The following is a 21467-nucleotide window of genomic DNA, read 5'->3' as shown; positions in this document are numbered from 1 at the left end:
AAGACACAGCTCCGTCCTATTGTCACCCATATACACACAAAGCAGCATTAAGCATTAATGCCATTATCCATACAAGACTGCGCTCAGTCAGTGCCGGTTTGATGGATCGAAGCCTGCAAAGGTGCAGACTCAGCCTGGGTTTGCTTCCCATCCGTCTGCAAACCGTTCATTTTGATGCTTTGTACATCTGTGTGCATAACCTCCGCTCCTCAGCCACATTGGTATTTCCACCACATTCGAGCACTAGGGCGGCTGATAAAAATTCTCAGCACATAACACAATGCACCAAAATATGAGCAGCTTAACACTTACAGAGAATAAACGAGTAAAAGGCAGACCTCAAAAAAAAAAAAAAAAAAAGAGGATTTTTTTTTTAAAGGAGAAGAAGCCAATTAATTAAAAAATCCATGGGTAAAACTTTAGCTTTTTCTCCACATCAGAGCAGCTCCCCGGTGGTGCGGAACGTGGCGCTGGGTGGCTGTGTAGGAGGTCTGGGTTTCGGCAGCCGCCTTTACAGCAGTTGGAGAGAAAGATGCTCTGGGCCTTACACGCAGAACAACCTGCACCACGATCTAAAAGCCCATGCTCTTATACTTTGATTCTGTTACTTTCAAGTACTTGAGCAAAAAAAAAAGAAAAATTGCCCAGAAAGTGTTGCTGTCTGTCTATTTATCCACAGCTTAACTTCAAAAGGGTGCTACAGGCATACAAGGTTGTGTAGTCTGGCTGTGATAGCAGAAGACTTGGTGATGGCTGGAGGGGCTACAGAAATATCTTGGGTTCTCATCCCCGATGAGACACTGATTTATTGTGCTGTGTGACCTTGGGCGCGTTGCTGGAGCACACATCACTTCAGTCTCTCCGCAAACATGAAAGGCCAGATCTGGGTGTGAGCTGGGCTGGCTGGTCCAGCATGGGGGGAGCTGCTGCTCCTCACCTTCCCTCCCAGCATCAGCTCAGCCCCAAATCCATGGGATCACCGCAGCCGAGGCAAACCTCAGTCTGATGGAGCACAGGTATGTTTGTTTTGCCTTGACTCATTCCAAACACATTTTACAGTTAAAAACCAATCAAGGACTTCACCGATTACTGCACTGTAAGTGGATATTCCTCAAACCCTAGAAAGGGACCTGTGCTTTAAGAGCAGTTTTATTAAAGACTGCCGGCGTGGTGCCTATCTGCGGGGGAGATGATCTGCTCTGGACACCAAGACGCTTGTCTGCAAGTCGCGCCAGCTGAAATGCAGGCCGGAGAAGATATGAAAAGCATTACATTAAATTATACCGTTTCAATCTTTTATTTTATGAAGGGACTGTAACAAGTACAAAAGACGCCAGGCTGACAGGCAGAGGGGCAGGAGTCACCAGCCATCCACAGAGCTGAAGACATCAGGCAGCTCCACCTCACATTGTGCATTCCTGCTCCTGTCCCCACTACACATCTCAGCTTTGGTCTGTGAAGACCATGTCCCGCAGCCAGAAACCATCCTGCTCTCGGGGACAACATGTCTGGGCTGCCCAGCAGGACAGCCAGGGACCAGCACACAGCCCTGAGCAGCAGCCGCTTCCCCACGGCAGAATGAGCATCTTCAGCTACCCACCCATCACTGTCTTGTCCCTGTAGCTGATATAAAATACTATTTTTACGCTGCAAGCATGCCCTGTTGATGCACACAAGCAGCCCAGCTATCCCAGGTCCCAAGAAGGGAAGCTCAGAGGAGTGTGGGCCCCTCTGGCGGGCTGAGCCCAGGGATGTCACTTCACATCCTCCTCCACAGAGGCAGGCAGGGAGCTGCTGGGCACGATCCTGGCGCTGCCCTTTGCAGCTGGGTCTGACTCACCAGCCCTAACGGCACCCAGGATGGTCATTCACATCCACAGGCTCTTTATTGCACTGTTCTGTCTTTGTTTTTTACTGCTTTAACAATCGGAAATAGGACAACAGGAAATTCTTTTACAGCCCTAGACCTGCCCTAGTCAATATGAATGTCACTGTCTGCACTAAAAAACGGCTCTTAATGCAAAGAGCAAAGCCCAGGTAATAACCACCGCACCACGCACGACATGACGAGTGGCAGGCAGCCAAAACAGGCGGCTTCCCACCTCCACGCTGGCACGGGCTTGAGCAAAATGCCGTGAAACTACTGCCTGCTGGGTCCTGGTGGGAGCAAAGGGAGGAAGAAACAACGGAGGGGCAGCGCAGGGTGAGGAACCCTGCGGCTTTGGTGCTGCTCTGCACAGGCCACCAAGAAAACTCCTCATCCTGTACAGAATCGTATGATCATTTTGGTTGGAAGAGACCCTCAAGATCATAGGGTCCAAACATCGGCCTAACTTCAGCACTAAACCATGTCCCGAAGAGCCTCGTCTATACGTCTTTTAACCCTTCCAGGGATGGTGACTCCACCGCTTCCCCGGGCAGCCTGTTTCAGTGCCTGACAACCCTTTCCATGAAGATTTTTTTTCCTAATATCCAATCTAATCCTCCCCTGGTGCAACTTCAGGCCATTTCCTCTCATCCTATCACTTGCTACTTGGGAGAAGTGCCCAAGGAGCCCAAGGCATCAGGCTGGCAAGGACCCGGGGCAAGGGGAACACCATGGCCACCCTGGGCTTTCTAACAAGCTGAGCACATCATGCTGAGGGGAGGGTCCCATCACAAATCAGGGTGCAGGAATACCCGTGTTGCATGCAAGCTGTGCAGAGAGATGCTGAACAGCTCATCCAAGTGCAGATGCCACACACGGGTGACTTCCCTGCAGTCTGGCACATGAGCTGCGTGGGTCCCACAGCAGCAATGCCCATTTTTCAGCCACTCTTTCTTCACCCATCATAAATCCAGAATCCCGTTTCAGAGCACCTTAGGGCAGGGTGGTTTTTACAATGTTCCCTAGGTACAAAACGTCTCAGCAGAAGCCTCGCCATCAAGAGGCGAGTGGTTATCCTGAAGTCAGGCTTGCCAGAAAAAATGTGTCACTGCTAAATGACATTGCTAAATGTAGGCTCTCACATAGCAAATGTGAAATAAAATAAAACCAACAGCCACCTCTGGAATAAACACGGTCCTCAACAAGTACAGCAAAACCCATGTTGAGCTCCGGATTTCTAACCTGCTCTACTTACACCTTGAGGAACCAGCACAAAGGCAACTAATAAGAGGCACCGTCCAGCCTCGCACGCTGCCTGCACTGCCTGTGGGGTCTGAGCCAGGCAGCACCCTGCCAAGAACCAGCATCTGCAGAAAGACCTGGTGGGAGAGACGACGACCTCCGCAGCACATCCAACAGCCCACGTCACTGGTGGGGAATGGGAGCTGGTGGCAACAGCACAGTGACACAAGAAGCAGGGAGGTGATGTAAAACCCTGGGGCTGCCCCAATTCCCAGGGCTGAGCCCAGCACAACACCCATCCAAGGGGTCTGAGCAACCTCAACACCTCCCAGTCTTACCACGAAAGCTTGTGGCCAGAAGAGCAGGGAGGTGGGATGGATGCCCAAGAGCCAGGAGTCAAGAGGAGTCCAGAAGGAGCTGGCAGAGGACATGGGGTGAATGCTGGAGCAACAGAGCCTCCAGCTCCTCCCTGCACAGGGCCTTCTCTCATTAAAAGGAAGGATTAACGAACATCCAGGGTGTACAAGTGCTTTTAGTCTCCTATTCAAAGCCTGCGTACCTGCGGCAGAGTAAGACGAAGCCGGTGCACAAGGTGCCCATTCAGCTCTCAGAGCAATTGAATTATCTCCAGTGGAATCGCAGCACTGGCCAAAGAGACAAAGTTAAATCGTAGCAAGGTGCAAGTGCCTGGGAATGTAATATTCCTGATAAATGGCCAGATGACATGTGCTGTTATACAATCTAAGGTGCAATTTGGGCGATGACAATAGTCCCTGGAGTTTCCATTTTCAAACAGCCGCTCAGTTCAATCCAATCCATGTCAAAGCAGCTTTGCCGAGGTGAGTAAGTAGAGCTCATTTGTGCTATTACATGGGGAGCAAGGAAAAGGAGTGGAGGAGTCGCTTGAAAATGAAAAATAAGAAGGAGAAGAGCGACTGGAAGAATAGCAGCACGGCTGAGACGTGCCCGGGACAGGGGGTGCAGGGGGGAGCATCACATCGAGCATCCCCAGCCCAGAGCCCCCAGCTCCTGCCTGGGCTGGTACCATGGGGACCCTGGTGTGGGAACCAGGCTTTATCTCCACATTTCGGTGTTTCTTCAGCAACTGTATGATTATACTGTAATCACGATGACACTGCTCCTGGGTACAGCAAACAGCACGATCATTAAAAAATTCATTTCAAAATCTTCCTGGAAGCTAATAAATTTTACAGCAGTTTCAATCCTTTCTCATTGCAACAAAGAAAAGCTTAGTTCCAGACAAATTAAAAGTAAATTGATTGCCTTAGGGGAATCTATTCAAATATCACTTTTCCATGTTAGAAATCTCTTCCTGAAACAAGAGGAGAGCCAGGGAGAACCAGCACGGGAATGATGTGGAAAAGCAAATCATTAAATCTCAGTTCACGAAACTAAGGGCGGGTGGGGGGGGTGGAAATCAAACTTAAAATAAAATGCAGATGTCTCACTGGGGTGCAGGCCTAACATTTGTGACGGAATTTATGAATAATAAATATGAATAAATAGCAAACATGAAGGGATCAAACACTGTTGTTGATGTTTACTCATGGTTAGCCATCTTTCATGGACAATGCGCAACTGCATTATTTAACGCTCCTCTTCCAGCTACTTCGGGGTTTCTTTTCAAACTCCTGCACCTTCATTTTCTCAGGAACGTACACCACGAGGTGCAAGGCATGTCCCCAAGCCACCGTGCAGCACCCAGCACCCCGGGCACACCAAGGACCCCATCTCCCCTCCATCCCCCAGCAGCGGCTGTTCCCGGCCCCGGAGCAGCAATCCACCGCATCACGCTCCAGATAAAATAATAAGCTCGAGCAAAATACAAACAGTCCCCAGCCATGGTTCATCATCTGCTTGTAAATTAAGACTCTGCACCTCTCTTTTATCTCCCGTAATAGCATAATATCAGGAAACAAGAGGTGGGGAATAGTGTATTATATTTTTGACCTATCGGCTTTTACAGAGTCTTCTTCGCCTTTCCTAATAAGAAATCTCCAGTCTATGCAGCAATGTAATCCTGGCGTGGCCTCCCTTGCACAATGCTTGGAGGATACTAATAAGCAGGGACAGTGACAAATGCTCTTTACCGCAACGAGGAGCCTTTCTTTTCCTCTCTTTCGCCATTGTTCAGGATTTATGCAAACTAAGAAATGCTGTATTTTTAATCCTGGATTGTCTATCCCGACACAGAAGGTCAACAGTGCTTGGACAAAGCAAATGCCTGCAAGGAATTATTTTAACAAAATAAGGGATGTGAATTAGATTAATTTATCAGGCAACTGCTGCTAAGAACCCATGGCTGAATGCAGCTCATGGTCAATGCAGGGATGCGATGGGCTCGCGCCCGGCCGCTGTAGATACACACAGCTCCCAAAAAGCGCTGAGGACCCACGCTGATTTACACCAGACTGGGGTTTGGCCCATTCACCTCTTCTCCTGCTCTGTATTGCCATTAATAACATCCTTCCTTCTGCAGAATGGTCCCTGGGTCACGAATAAAGACCGACACACCAACACATTGGGGTGACTGGTGAACTACGCACTGGAGGGCTACGGAATTATTTGATGCAAAAGATTTTCTCTGGAAAAACACCTTCGCCAGCGCTTCTCACACCAAAGCCTCTGGGATGAGAAGGCAGCTGTGGGAAGGAAGGCGATCACCCAAAGCAAAGAGGAGCTGGTGCATGGGCACACTGAGCACTACAGCAGAGCCAGACCCAGGAGGTTTCTTGGGCTGGAATGCAATTTAATGCTGGCTGCACCCCTTTATCTGAGACCACGGGCCAATCCCCACCTCATTCACATGGTAAAATCAATCCCCTTTCAGAGGGCCAGCGGAACACACCATTTAAACTCCAATTCATCCTTTCCTTAAGTGGTCCGTAAAGCTCTTGCTGGCCCCTGAGTGGTAGGGATTTCACCTCTGAAACTCCTCTACTCATGCCTTGATATAGGGCTCACCACCATCCCAGCTGATGTGAGGACACAGTATTTGGTCCTGCACTCCGTGATTCGATAGACCTTTTCCATCTCCAGCCATTTCAGCTCTGTAATTCATAGGCACGGCTCCCATTATCGCTAATGGCAGTTACTGTGTTGCCTGCACGAGCGCAGAATACAACCCTTTGACTTCATTACTGGAATTCAATTTCATTAACGCTGGATACAGAGGGATTGTCCTAAATACACTCTTTCTTATATTTTTTTCATGTTAATGTAACCATTTGAGTATATTATACCCTGCAGAGATGGAAACATTTCTAGTCTGTTTAAACACATTTCCCACAATTGGGAGCAAAACTTTGTCTCTGTTTATGCCTTTGATACCAGCTGCCTTCCATTTAATGGGACTTCAGTTGCTAAAGCAAATTAATCCAAAGGTTACTTTTCTCCACTGTTGTCAAATCCAAAACAGACAAATTCACGCGTTCTGTTCGGGTAACGCAGTACCAGCCAGGCATCCACATTCCAATGGCAGCACTAAATCGAATTATTACCCTGTCCCATTCAAAACTAGGCGTTGCTCAGAAAAGAACTACTCAACGATTCTGATAAAAATCCAACAAAACAGAAATTACAGTTGGGGAAGATAAGAAGCAATTCCCAGCTGCCTGTACTGGGCCAATGCCTGGCTCAGCGCTTGTCGGAGCAGCATCCCTGCCCTCAGCACCACCGCACAGCCCTTGGGGGCCTCACAGCACACATTTTACCACAGCCTTCTGCAGCACTTCCCTTGGACAGGAGGAAGCAGAACAACCCATCCTCATCCTCTGCCTGCAGGATGCGGAGGAGCAGGGTGCCGGCAGGAATGGGGATGCAGGTGAGACCCCCACCTGCCCCCTCTTCCGCCTCCTCTCCCTTTGCTGCAGGGTTTCTGGTGCTTCCAAACAACAAGTGAGAAATAAAGGAGCCGAGGTTATAAACGCTGATACATAATTTACTCCTATTATCAAGATTAAACACATCTTTGCATGCTTAGCATAAAACAACTGCCTTTCCCAGATTTCTCAAGGACATGCATAAACTTCATTATTATCTAAATAATCAAAAGAGTATTTCAATAGAATATTTAACTGTCTGCCTACTGGAAACTCACAGCCTTAATCTAACACTGATCCTCTGTTGTCCTTCATGTAAATATTGTTGGGACGTCAGCCAAAGCCTAGGGAAGTGAGCTTCATCTTGGTGGATGGGAATCTCTCGTGTCAGATACAGTCAGCCTGACTAATGAGACCTCCAGCTTGCCAAAACCTACAGCCTTGCTGTCTGTTCCAGCCATTGAACGCGCTCAGAAACCCAGTGGCACCAGCCCAGCAGTCTACAGATCCCAATCAACTATCAATAGCTTAAGTGCAAGTGATTGTGTATGAAGTACGAGCCAAATGTGTTTCCTTTTTTCAGTTTTAGGACCTCCAGTATTGTTATTGCACCAGTAATGCTTGCACGGAATTAATCATAGACGTACCCACAAGGCAAAACATTATGAGAAGCTCTTTGTACTTTTGAAAAGTGCGCAGCTCTGAAGAGCGGAGGGAGCTGGAAGGCTTCCCAGCACGATGGGGCGTTCCCCACCCTTGGGAAATAACTAGGGAATTTTCCCCCCCACACTTTTTTTTTTTAAACCAAGAACATTTGTTGCTGGCCATCTCTCATCAGGACATTGACCTCTCACTCCTCCACTCTGGAGCCCAGCATTATCCCCTCCCTGGTGTTGTACTTTAACTCTTTTCTGGATGAACACAGGGCTTTTCCACACTGTTGGATCCTCTTCTCTGAAGCACATGTATGTCCCATGATAAAGATGCTGGCATTGGGTGGCAAGTGCTTCATAAAATCCCACAGAGAACCAGGACAGCCATGGGGACAGGTCTGCAAAAACTGCTCTACACTTTCCAGCACCCAACAGCACCCACAGCCTGACCCGGTACTGTGACCACTGCCAGACAAGGACACTCCTGTGGCTCTGCCCTGGCCACAGATCTACATGGAGGGCTCAAATGGGGCTACATCTCCATGCCGAGGAGGGGTAAGAGCAATGCCAGGGAAGCACCAGCCATAGATTAGACGAGCCCTAGAAGAGATCATAGCATTGGCAAAGCCTGGGGATCTGGCCTGTTTAACTCAGCAGAAGCTTTGTTCTGGCAATTAAGTTTACCTTCCTTAATTAAGGGAGTGTACATAGTGTGTAAATATACACATAAAATTACTATAAGGTCAAGAGTCAAATCTAAAACCTCATTATAAGCGCAGGGAGACTACACTAACTGCAAGTCATGGGTAACCTTAACTTCAAGCAAGGCAGGTGGGGTCCCATCCCACCCTACCCCAACTCATCCCATCCTGTCCTGTTGGCCTCGCAGCCGTGGGGAGAGATGGAGAACGAGTCCTTGTGTTTGTCTGGAGCTGCAAACTGAAGAGCCACAGGGTGAGGGCTAAGCAACGGGAATGGAAAATAACCTGATTTTCATGCCCTGTGTAAGTGCTGCAGGGAAAGCAGGCAGCTCCATGGCTCCAGCCGTCCCGGGCAAGCTGATGCCAACCATGGGCACCTGGGCACTGATGCTGAGTCTGACATGGGGGGGTCTCAAGCTGCCCTGGGGTCCTGCCACGTGTTCCCATTCTGTGTCTCCAACACAGGGGGCAGGAGGCTCCTGTTCCCCGAGTCAGGCTGCTCCAGTGCAGCTGGAGCACGTTGGACCTCTGCCCCAACCTCTGCCTCAACCTCTGCCCGTGCAGCCTCCCGTGATTTCCCATTTCTCCACAGCGCGTTTCTGCAGCGCTGCACCAAGGTCAGGCTGGGTTGTGTTGGCTCCTGGCCCCGGTTCACAGGGCTGTCAGTTAAATTGCACCACGGCATCGTTACTGCCGGTGATGGTGTGACAGACAGACAGAGCCCAGCTGGATTTTCAAAACCTAAGCACTTTGCAACACTGACAGGCAAAAAAAAACCAAACAACCTAAAACATACCAACCCACAGCCCTCTTAGTCTGAGCAGGCTTTATCTGGAAACATCCAATGCTAGTAAGTATAAGACTCCACAAAGTCATTCCTCCTGAACCACTTTTCTGACCAAACCTTTTAACTGTCACTGGGAAATAAAGAGCGATAGGTACCAGCCCCAGCCAGCATTACCCGATGAGTCTAGTCCCCGCCACATCCTTAACACAGCCTTTCTTCAAAGGGATAAAGCAACGCCAAAATGACTGATGTAATTTGGTGCTTTCAGGCACAGTTAGAGCACGGAGAAGAGTCAAGTTCATTACACTGGAGTTCACCACAGGGCTGCGGCAGCCACGAAGACACAGCCGGTGCCGGGGCTGAGCCGCCGACCAGGCACCTGCTTCTGCGGCAGGAACACGGGATGGACCATAAGCAGGTAGGTTTAACCCAAACGTGTCCCTCTGCAGTGGGAATCAGCCTGGTTTTCCAGCCCGAGCACAAGAAGGGGGATGCAAGGGGAAGGCAGGCAACGCGGTCCTGCAGTAACTCTGCTGGAGCCTCTCTACAGGGATCCATCCACCCTGGCTGTCTGCGGCACACAGCTGTAATGCCGCCTCCTTGCCACTGCACGCTCGCCTCCTTTCTAAAACACTTACACATGCAGCATGCATTAGAATTAAAAAACCATTAAACCTCAGAAAGGAAAAACTTTGACAGGATGCGTAATATACTAAGTATAATTAATTAAACTGGATGAGGCACTGGGGGACGAGAGAAGAGTGGATGGAGACTGTTCTTGGAAAAGGGATGGTAATGCACTCATGTTCAGTGTGTGCCATTAAGTAAGAAACAGCCTTGGAAGAGGCAAGGATGAGCGACGGGAGCTTCGAGAGACGGCACCAGCCAGTTGGGCACCTCGGATGCATAGCTAAGATGGTGATAGCACGAAACGTGGCCAATTAGAGCTCTAAAAAACATACAATGAAGGTGGAAAAGAGATGGCAGAACAAAAATGGCAGGAAGGCTGCTAAGTAGCAATGCCCTACCAGTGACAGCCTCCTCCAGAGAGCACGGGCTCGGAGCAGGAGAGAGGAGATTCATCCTGCAAAGCATCTGCCTTTCCATGGGGTTATTCTTCCATTATTTGTACACCGTAGCATGGGGAGCATCGTGCTGCATCCATCCCCACCTCAGCAGCCGCCGACGGCAGCTGAGGGTGGGTGGGAAGCAGCAACCAAAGCCGGAGATGGGGAGGGAGCATCAAAGGCGGCCCCAGCCGACACAGCAGGCACAGCATGATGAGACAGCCGCAGTCTGGCTGTTCAGCAGGACAAAAGTTTTAACAGGCTTAACAACAGCATCGGCACTGATCATTAGGCAATTACAACTGCTGAAAGTTGACAAAGCACCAGGACCAAATGAATTATCTCCCCAAATCCTGCAGGCAGGAGCACAGAAAAAAGTCGTCGTCAACAGCCTCTGATAGCTCACCGGGTGCAGAGCAGTAACTAAAAACTAAAGGGCTGCTCGTTTACTTGCTGTTTGGAGAGATAAAAGGGAAAGTCCAGGAAATGAGGTCTTCAAAAACATTCTCATCATTTAGGGAGCGGTGGGAGGGAAGATCTTGGAAAAACTGATACAGCCAGGACTGCTCAACCCTAGGGATGTCTGATTCAGCGAGGAAGGGACTGTGTGTGTGCTGGGAAAGGGAAGGCAGATTTTGACTGGGGGAGTTCACTCCTGAATCATCCCCAATCGCTCAATTCTGCACATTCCTGCATGGCAGCCAGTGCCGGACGAGGGGATGATCATGAGCATTTCTCCTCGAGGATGTGACAAAACCCACTTCTCGAGGGATCTGCAGAGCTTAATCCATGCGGGACTGCGGCAACTCCCTGTTCTGCTCCCTTGCAAGCCAGGGGACACTCAGCTCTGTCACACCGCGCTTCTCGAGCACAGCCCTTCACTTTGAGTGACTAGGCACGCTTTTAGGAAAAACATGCAAATGTGATTTAAAGACTCTAAGTGATACAGAATATATCACATCCCTTGGGAACCTGTTCCAGGGGGTAATTATTCTAATTCTTAAAATCACGCGTCTCATTTGCAGCTAGAATTTTCCGAGGCAAAGCTCCATCCTCCAGCAGCAGCTGTGCCTTGTTCGCTGAATCAGAGATGCTCAGTAGCAGGTATATGTTCCCTGGGTTCACTTCTGAACACAGGCTGAGATGACCGATGTCTCAAGCAAAGTCCAGAGCACGTCCCCCGAGGACGTCATCTCTCTAGGGTCCTATTTCAAGCCCAGTGGTCTCAGCTGATAGAGTCCTGCTGGATTCAACAGGCTTGGAGTCAGGTCCTAAATCTCCAGACGCTTGTTTGGAGAATGAAAGCAAATGCCTTCAGCTATACCCAGAAGCTCCTGATGCAGAACAGTCTGCAGAAAGCAAGGGGACAGTTTTGCCCTGACAAAGTATCTCTTCTCCACCTGACAGGACAGAGCTCGGTGGTCCCTGCAAGTCACATCTGCCCAGTGAAAAGCTTGCATGGATTTTATAGTTAATTAATTGAATTTATCTACCCAATAACAATGAAGGAAGACTGACAAAGCAGAGGTGAGGCAATGAGGGAACTGCAGGTGGAATAGTTCATTTTAATTACTTGTCTTCATTAATGTGAGGTTCCTGGATCCTACAGTGGTGACTAATGGGGCAAAATATTTGCATGAGAGAATATATTTCTACAAAAGGACACGTGGCTAAAGAGTGGAACAGATACAGAATTTTCTTTGGATTTTACAAGGGCGTTTCTGGTACAAGATGAAGTGATTTCCCAGAGCCCAGCAACATACCAGAGGGGAAGCAACGCTATCTGCAAGATAAACATTTCTGTGAGGCACAAAAGTGCCCAGAAAAATCTCGGCTGAAGGTGGAAATAAGTGACAAACAAGGTAAAACATGGGTTATACTTGAGTCATTTGTGTCTCCCTGGCACTTGAATGAGTTGGATACAAGCATCACGGCTACCTGTTCTCCTGACAGCACTGAAAGGAAACAAAAGTTCGGAACAAGCCAAACACGTTCAATTTGCCTGAATAATTTAGGCTGCTGAGTTATCATGTGCTTCATGGACTGTCATCGAGAAAAGCTGTATTGCAGAGGAAAGGTCTGTAAATCAATGCATCTGAGGGACCAAAACTAATCAGAGAGTGGCTGCAAAAGCATCGCCTGTCAGAACAGATGCAGGACATGGAAGTCAAGCGGCAAGCAGCCGGCAGCCCTGCACTCCCGGGGACGGCTCCTCAGGACACGCAGCCAGGACAGGCAGAGCGGGACATGGAGAAGACACGGTTCCCATTGAAACATGCTGCTGAGCAGCAATGTCAGCGGCACAGACAACTCAGCTGGTAAACGCAGAGAGGGAAAACAAGGAATAAAGTCTGGTACATACCTAGTGCCCACACAGGGAACCACCTGGGTGTGACAGACCCTCCCCAAAGGTATTGACATCCTACACCAATGCACCTACTACTCCCCAAAATCCTTCCTGAGTTACTATTGTGTATGGTTTTGGCTCCAGGTTTCTAGCCAAATTCCTCTTCCCAAACCGGAGTTGCCCCTTTGTAACTTCTCACTGAGCCGTACCAAATCCACAATCGCAGATAGTTAAATTGCAAAAGCCATTCCTCTCACAGAGCAAACCCTGCTCCTCACCTGGATCGGGAGCAGTTCGGTTATTAAACCAGCTAACGAGCAGACAAGGCAGCACCGTCTGCTGTACTCGCACCAGCCTCGTATCGTTAATGAAACCAACACTTCCAAAGCAGTCAGAGAAAATCAAGTGCCCAACCTATTCTGGTTTGCAAGTGATGCAGACACCTACCTTCCTGGGGCTTCTCACAAAGTTCCAACCAACGTTCTTCAATCTTTCCTTTTTCACATAAAACAGCACAAGAACCACTACAAACCCTACTCTCTTCAGCACACACCCAGCAGAGCAAAGTCTTCTCCCTAGAAAAGGCCAGAAGCTCCTCATCTTCATCACCCACAGGACGTGGCACCCCCTGCCTTGCAGCCAGGACCCCCTCACTGCAGGGACCCTCCTGTGAGCACCCAACCCCTCGTCCCTCTCCAGGGAGGTTTTGAGGGTACAGCTCCCAAGTGCTTCCCTAAGACACATGGTAGAATCTGTGGTGAAATCTCACCAAACAATCCAAGATCGTTTTCTCCAGCTGGGACTGATTGAATATCACCTAGGCACTGGATGATGTGGGAAATCAGTCGTAGCTGAGGACAAATTGCATGCATAGAGGTAATTACTGCAGCACAAGGTTGGTAGCACCACTACCCACATGACAGTATATCTCAGCAATTTTCATTTCCTATTGCTTCAATTCAGAGAAGGATTTTTGTTGGGTTTTTTTTTGTGGTTCAATTTTCTCCTTTTCCTACAGGGACTGACGTTAAGCCAGGATTTCTTCAGGGTAGAGCTCTGCTTTCACTAAAGCTGGTCATTCCACATACCCAGATGTCCTCCAATTTACTATACCCAGACCTCGAGCCCAACCCATGTCAACCTGACTTGCCTGCCCTGCCCCAAGTGTGACTGTCACTGCCCGAAGGTGAAGTGACACAGCGGTGACCGTCGGTCACCCGCTGCCACGTGCTGTCACCCATAGCCAGCTCTGGGTATCTGTAATGAAACACAACATGTGAGTAGCTAATGAAGCTGGTTACAAAGCAAGTCATTCTCCACACTTGAAAAAGGGTGAAAATACGATAAGGAAAATGGAAGAAAAAAAAAGGCTTTCTGCTGAAAAATAAAAACACGAGAGAGCTAATGCTGAGAGTGGAGAAGCTGATCATTACTATTACAGATACTCAGCAAAAATGGGGCCGCATTATTCTTATGTGATTATACACATTGTGGCTAGCGTATATCTGTAATACACTTGCTCTAAACAACATATTTTCCAAAGAGACACGGGGGTTCAACACTGGATGGAAAGGGAAATCACTGAGCAAGGGCAGCACAACCCCAGCCGGAGCCTGGCACAGCCCTGCGCTCCCGCTTCCCATCGCAGCCCGCTCCACCGCACACCTGCGTGTCTACCGTCAGGAAAGGCTGCCAAACTTCTTAATAATTCTGTGACCCATTTAAAAAGATCTACTCTCTTACATTCATATATGCTGTATGAGAAATAAAATATAGCGCTCGCGAGTTTTGAGTGGCAGCACTTCCCTTAAGACAGATAAAAGCTGCAAGTTCTCTCTGCTGTTTGGTGCCAATTATTAGAGTTTTGACTTATATATTATTACATAGATCATTTAGTAAAACAACCTACATACAAACGCAGTGGTATGTCTTCCCTTCAGCAGTTATCTGCTGGAAGCAGAGCAGTTCAGACACTCACCCATACACACCTTATTTTAGAAAGGGGTGGGCTCCCTCCCCTGCACCCAGGGCAGACGCAGCCCCCTGCTCTACAGCTCTCTGCAGCATGCAAAAGTAATTAAGAGAGACCCAAATTATTTATCTTCATTGCACAGACAAAATTATTTGCACCACTTTTTTTGGGGAAAAGAAAACAGACGCCCAACTTGCGCCAGCCCCTCCAGAGGTGCCGGTCCAGCGCCATACCCCAATCACCCCTGAGCTGCCAGGCGCATTTCAACACAGCGGGACAGGATTTAACCCGATGGCAACGCTTGCGCCCAAAAAGCTGCTCTGAAACTCGCCGTATATCCCGTGTCCACGGAGCCGAGGGTCAGCACGCTGTTTGTGGTGACTATTCCTCTAATAAAGGGCCCTGTATTTTCCAGCGGCTGCAAAATTGATGCAGGTTGCTATGGTAAGCACACACTTTTCCCATTTAGCAGAATAATAGACAGCTTTGTATAATTCACTGATTTCAGATGATTTCTCACCCCAAGAGCAAGTCGCTCAAGTTACATAAGTCACCTGTTGTTTAGTCAATCTGGCAATTTTAATTAGAATAAATTTTTATGATTCCTCTTTGCAACACTTAGAGCTGCTCTGCCACCAGAATGCGGAGATGTCTGTAAATTATACGGGCTCCAATCACATCTTTTTTTGCCGTTTTAATTACAGTAACATTGCAGCATTAATCATGTAAGCCTCTGTTAAACAAGTAACAGCCATCCTCCATCATAATTAAAAAGAAAGGCCAAGCAAACAGGAGCTTTGGAGTTTACCATATTTCCTCTGAAAATTGTATTTTAACTTAAGAGTTTCACAAACAGCAGTTTTATTTGGCTCTAATTAGTGTTGTGAAGGAAACACCGAAAGGTTAATAAGAGATGGTTAGTTTGTAATGCAAGTTTCCCGGTGCCAGCCCCAGCAGTTCAGTCTGTTTTCAGAGTCATTAACGATGTAGATTGATTACAGGAGGAGATCGGGAAGTGCTGGCTTGCTGCGTTAGCAGAAGGTTAGGTTTTATTCATATACCTTCCCTACTGTTAAATATGCTGGCCATTACCTTGACCATTTTGCTAGTCTTAACTGCTGTGAGACAGAAAGTGTTAATGGCTTCCTTAGAGGATACTGGCAAAGGACAGGAAAAAAATATAGTCCACACGAGCCTTTTTTTGGCTTGTTTACAAGGGAAGAGGAAGCTGCAAGCTTGACTGAACTGTTTATTTATCTTAGAAATATTTGAAAATCCAAGTATTGTGTGGTGGTTTTGGAAAAGGATGCTTGGGGAGAGCCAGGGTTAGCACTGCCCCGTCCTTCAGCTGAACCCTGACAAAGAGCTTCTCTGTGAACCTTCCGCTTCAACTGGGGTTTAGGAGCGGTTAGCACAACTAAGCACAAATAGAAGCTGAGACTATCTAATCAGAAATATAACTTCTTCTTATCCCCTATAAATTGCTCTCCAGTCACCCAGAAAAAAATATGGGTAAGCAACAATTAAATTTGACAAAATCTCATTAAAAAGTACAATAAAATACTAGAAATCCTCCAACTTTCTGGGTTGATCATTTATAACCTATACAATGGGGCACAGATCCAAGTTTAATTTTCTTCTCAAAGTTGCCAAAGTGTTCACATCTGGTGAGTGTTTTCTGTGCTTAGTTGGGAAGGAATGAGGATCTAAAGGTTATAACTCCTGTGACCCTGGACTGAGAAACTAAGTGGTGGAGACACGGCAAGAACTATCTTTGATGGAAGGAACCTAAAAACTGAAGAAAGAGTGCCAGGAATGTGGGATATATGATAATGTTCCTTATGCAAACAAAGGAGGTTACACATCTGTTCCTTAGTTCTGCTGTTGCAGAAAGGAACTGGTGTCCATTTACTGCTCTGGATGTGACTTCGGTGTCACCCCTGCCGCACCACCAGTTTCCAGGGAGAACTTCGCCAAGCTGTGCTTAGGCAAGTTCAGTGCTACAGAGTTACCAACCTAAGGAAGAATCATAGAACACTTTGGGTTGGAATGGACCTTCACAGCTCATCCAGTCCACCCCTGCCATGAGCAGGGGCATCTTCACCAGCTCAGGTTGCTCTGAGCCCCGTCCAGCCTGGCCTGGGATGTCTCCAGGGATGGTTCATCCACCACCTCTCTGGGCAACCTGGGACAGCCTCTCTCCACCCTTATCATCACAAATTTCTTCCGCATGTCCAGCCTGAATCTCCCCTCTCTTGGTTTAAAACCATCACCCCTCGTCCTATTGCTACAGACCCTGCTAGAATGCCTGTGTGTACAACAGCATCAGTAACCACCACACAGCCATCCGTGAGCTGACAGAGATGCTCAGTAGGTAATAATTTCAAAGTGTAGGAATCATAACACAACCAACTCCTCTTCCCAAAGCCCAGCTTACCCACTCATTATAAAAATCCTTCTCTGGGGTTTCAAAGCACTGTGAGAAGCTGACTGCTCCCTCCAGGCTGGTCACTGCAGGAGCACCACTGAGCTCCGAGGCTGCTTTACTGAGCGATCCGTGCAATAATACACAAATCAAAAGAGCTGTAATAATTGACATTGCCCTGTAAAGAAAGCTTACAGCCTTTATCCATCTTAAGGGATGTGCTGTCACTCACAGATGAATGTTATACTGTATGTCTTGTGCTGCATATATGAATACAAGGAAGTAGGTATTTTTATTAATTTGTATAAACTTAGAGAGAAATGTAGCTGTATTTCCAGCTTCCAAAGCCCTTGAATATGTCACTTAGGTCTTCATTTTCATACAGCTCTGTGTACAGCCTTTCTGCAGAGTAAAAGGGAGTTGCAGGTGGAACAACTGCTGGAAATCAGCTTAAAAAATCAACAGTTCTAATACCTGTGTTTGCCTCCAGTTAATACCATTAGTCATGTTCTCAGCTCATGCCTGAAATGCACCCAGATACTCTGGAGATGAGCATAAGAACCAATTGGAATATTCTAGATAAAACCTGATCCCCTAAATGACAGTGTATCTGCATAATTCGGGATGCAACCGGCAAGAAAAGTTTCAGTGAATATCATGTGCCCGGCTCTCCTTTACACCCAAGCCTATTTCTATACTGTGTGATGGTATAAAGAAGATTTAACATAAGCATTTAAATATAGCCCATTTTTATTCAAAGAACCCTTCGTCTTGCTGGAGTTTATAAGAGTCAGATACAATTAAACCACCTATGTGAGCAAAGTTACTCAAATGTGGAAATGTACGCAGGATCAGGTCTTTCCAGATGACATTTCACGCCAACCTTTACTGCTGATCTGGCACCAGAAAAATGGAAGTGATGCTATTACAAGCAATTCTCTGAAGAGACACATTACTGACATTGCTTAAAAACCCTCTCACTTTGATTTTAAAGCTTTTTCACTATTTTATGGCTGTGGTGACTATTTCTAACACTGGCTTTTTTATTATTAGTGTGTGTTTATTATTTTTATATTTTCTTTTGGATTCTAATTTTATCTTAAACAGCAAGTCACTGCTTCCTTGGGACAATGATTTTCTTTCTACAACTGATGGTAAAAATACTGGTCAGCACTGGGAATTAAGATAAGTTTGAAATCTGTTGCTTCTAACATTGAAATCACATATTTGAAATAGCTCTTTTCTGATTTCTATGCTGGCAAGAGCTCCTACGACTTAGAGAGTACAAAAATGGCTCTGGCTCAAGGCAAGGTGAAAAAGGTATTATAATAGAAAGGATTTAAGCAGATCCAGGTGTCCGTATCCATCCACACAAAGAAAACAAGCCAAACCTGCACAAATGCTGTTTGGAAGAGGGCAAGGGGATTTTTAAAAAAAGTCCCAGAATGAGCAAAACCAAGGGAGGAATAACTACCTGAATCACAAAACAGAGTATCTAGCCTCAAAGATGCTAATTCAGGTCCTGAGGGATCTAATCAACCTCTTTGTTGAAGTAAAGATGAAACTTTTTGACAGCAAACGCTTTCTGATAAAATGGAATTTTCAATTACCCTGCGAAACATCTGGTCTGCACTGCCATTTCCCAGGAAAAGCACCGCCACGCTCAACAGTGTTGTAAAACATTTCACGCTGAGATCTCCCCATGTTGCCAGGAGGAACCGGCATGAGGAGCTTCCAAACTGACAACAAAGCCCCCGCGGCCACTTGTATCACCCACCGCTGTCCCACGGAGGCGATGCTGCTGGTGGGTCTCCTGCCCAGCACCACCCTGCACATCACCCCCTTGCTGGAAATCACGTTTGCCTCCAGTGTTGGACTTCGAGTGAAGGTTACACCAGGACCTGGAGAAAATCTGCCCCATCACAGAATGTCAGGGATTGGAAGGGACCTCGAAAGCTCATCCAGTCCAATCTCCCTGCCGGAGCAGGAACACCCAGATGAGGTTACACAGGAAGGTGTCCAGGTGGGTTTGAATGTCTGCAGAGAAGGAGACTCCACAACCTCTCTGGACAGGCTGGTCCAGTGTCTGTCACCATCACTAAGAAGAAGTTTCTTCTCAAATTTAAGTGGAACTCTGTGTTCCAGTTTGCAACCATTACCCCTTGTCTTACCATTGGTTGCCACCAAGAAGAGCCTGGCTCTATCCTCCTGACACTCACCCTTTATATATTTATAACCAAGAATGAGGTCACCCCTTAGTCTCCTCTTCTCCAAGCTCCAGAGCCCCAGCTCCCTCAGCCTTTCCTCACACAGGAGATGCTCCGCTCCCTTCAGCATCTTTTTTTCCCTGAGCTGGACCCTCTCCAGCAGTTCCCTGTCCTTCTGGAACTGAGGGACCCAGAACTGGACACAATATTCCAGATGTGGTCTCACCAAGGTAGAGTAGAGGGGTAGGAGAACCTCTCTCGACTCTCTCGACCTGGGATGAAATAGGCCAAGATACAAAGGAAGACACCAGGATTTACCCCCATCTTCCAAGAGACTTCTCCAGCCAACCCAAAACGTCGACAAGATCCAACAGACACTTCAAACCCCCCGGTTCTCAAAAAAATCTGTTTGGAAGTTCAGCTGAGGACTCCTTGGGAAAGGAGTGCATATAAACTTCTAGCAGTGCTTAACACCTCCACAAATAAACAAACAATTAAGCGGCAGTGAGGCAATCACAAAAGGTGGAGCAGCACCAGCGCCCACCTTCCTCAGCATTCCTTTTGGTATCAATTAGCAGGGGAAGGAAAACAATTCTGGGTGATAATGAACTCCAAATTGGGTACATATTAGCGCAATTAGTGCAATATTTTCAGCTGAAGAATTTATAATCAATAATTAAGATCCTGAGGTAAAGAGGGACTGGGCAGAAGTCCTGCTCCCAAAAAATAAGCAATGTGGCTGAGCTCCAGGTGGTATTTCTGATGACCTGCTGCTGCCCGCTAAAGTTCAACACCCTCCACATTAGTTTGCAATTTTTATGGAAATCTAGGTCATTTCCAAAGGAAGAACAAGGGCTCCTGCTAGTGGGACTGGCAGCTGGTGTCACTCCCACCCAAGAGGGGCACCAGGGAGGCGAAGGGGTAGATGGCCCTGAGGCCACCTAAGCATCTGCGGCAGGTCCCTGAGGCTCCCATGGCCACGTACTCACCACCAGTGCTGGGCTCAGGTACTGGTTTAAGAACACTAAAGGAGATTGGACCCATCCATGCCTACCCCATGCCTACCTCCTTCTGTAGGAATCCAGCATCTCAGTAGGCAAAGGCTGATCAGATAGGTCTATGCTAAACCCCTGGTGCCACCACAGAGGGATCGTCCTCTACCACCAAGCCGAAAAGATTTCTGCCAACCAGCGTATTGCCTTGGCAGATCCAGGATTACCCACCAAGCAGATAAAGACTCCCAAATTATCTGAAAATTTGCCATAAGCTGCCCTTCGGACGTGGACTGTGTCCTTGGGGCAGTGGTCAGCCCCCTAGTCCCGCACATCCTTGGCATTGAACTTGTGTTTCCTCTCTGACTCACCACTCTGACCCAAAACTGAGTAAAAATTACCATGCCAAAACCATCGCTTTAATCATGCAGGAACTGTTGTTATCACCATCATCTCAGTGTCTTGATTTTCCTGATTATTTTCTGCAGTCCCTGCTCAACAAATCAGCTCAGAAAATATTCTCTTTAACCTTTTTCTCTGCTTTTGTGACAGCAACTGCTAACCTCCCCGCCTGTGCTGCTCCTCTCTTTGCTCCATGAACACCCCAACAACCTCTCAGGCGAGTCCCCCCGGCTCCTCCGCATGAGACAGCGTGGGTCCCAGGACAGGAGAGCTGCCCCCCCCAGCACATCTGCCTGGGGGAGTATTTTACACTCAATGAGTTTGTGTTCCAGTGGTTTGGGTCATATTTATTTTCATCTGACTCCTCCAACGAGCTCTGCCTTCAACTCATCCTCTTAAACTTATTTGCATGGTTATCTGATGCACAACAGAGCCAGCACGCAGACTTATCAGAAATGTAATCTCTGTAAAACCCTATCTGCTGTCCACTGAGACTGGCCTTTTTGCCGAAGAAACGTGACAAAAAATTAACAGATGTTGTTCAGACCATTCAACAGGGCAGGAATCAATTATGAATATTTTTGCTCCCACAGTCATCCCTTACTGCAAACACATTCTTAGGAAACCCTCTCCTGATCAAAATGAAAAAGCATTTCTTTGTAATAGAAGAATAATAAATGATAGCTATCAGCCTGCATTCTCTGACACGGCGCCGGTCCGCAGAGAATTAAACTGCCACCATACAGTTATATAAATGTTTAATTTTTTTCATCTTTGGCCACAGTAGGGTTGTCTGGAAATACATTATCGCTGCGGATGCCATCCCTCTCCAATTAGCGTGGCTGGCAGCGTGGAATGGGTAGGTGACCTCTGTGTTCCCCTCCTTGCGGAGTCTTACAGGGTTAACTACGGCCATTTAACAGACTCTATCGAGAATTAATACAGCGATCAGCTTCTCCCCGG

General features: G+C 47.5%; 1 protein-coding gene across 1 annotated transcript in view; it reads right to left on the bottom strand.

The window, feature by feature from the left end:
- The window catches only part of PCDH19 (protocadherin 19), a 60616-nt gene that overhangs the window by 5858 nt on the left and 33291 nt on the right, over positions 1-21467 (bottom strand). The window lies entirely within an intron of this gene.

The sequence above is a fragment of the Patagioenas fasciata genome, chromosome 11 (assembly GCF_037038585.1).
Source record: "Patagioenas fasciata isolate bPatFas1 chromosome 11, bPatFas1.hap1, whole genome shotgun sequence".
Classification (NCBI taxonomy): Eukaryota; Metazoa; Chordata; class Aves; order Columbiformes; family Columbidae; genus Patagioenas; species Patagioenas fasciata.
Note: the sequence above shows the minus strand (reverse complement) of the source record. Positions and strands in the feature narration are given on the sequence as shown.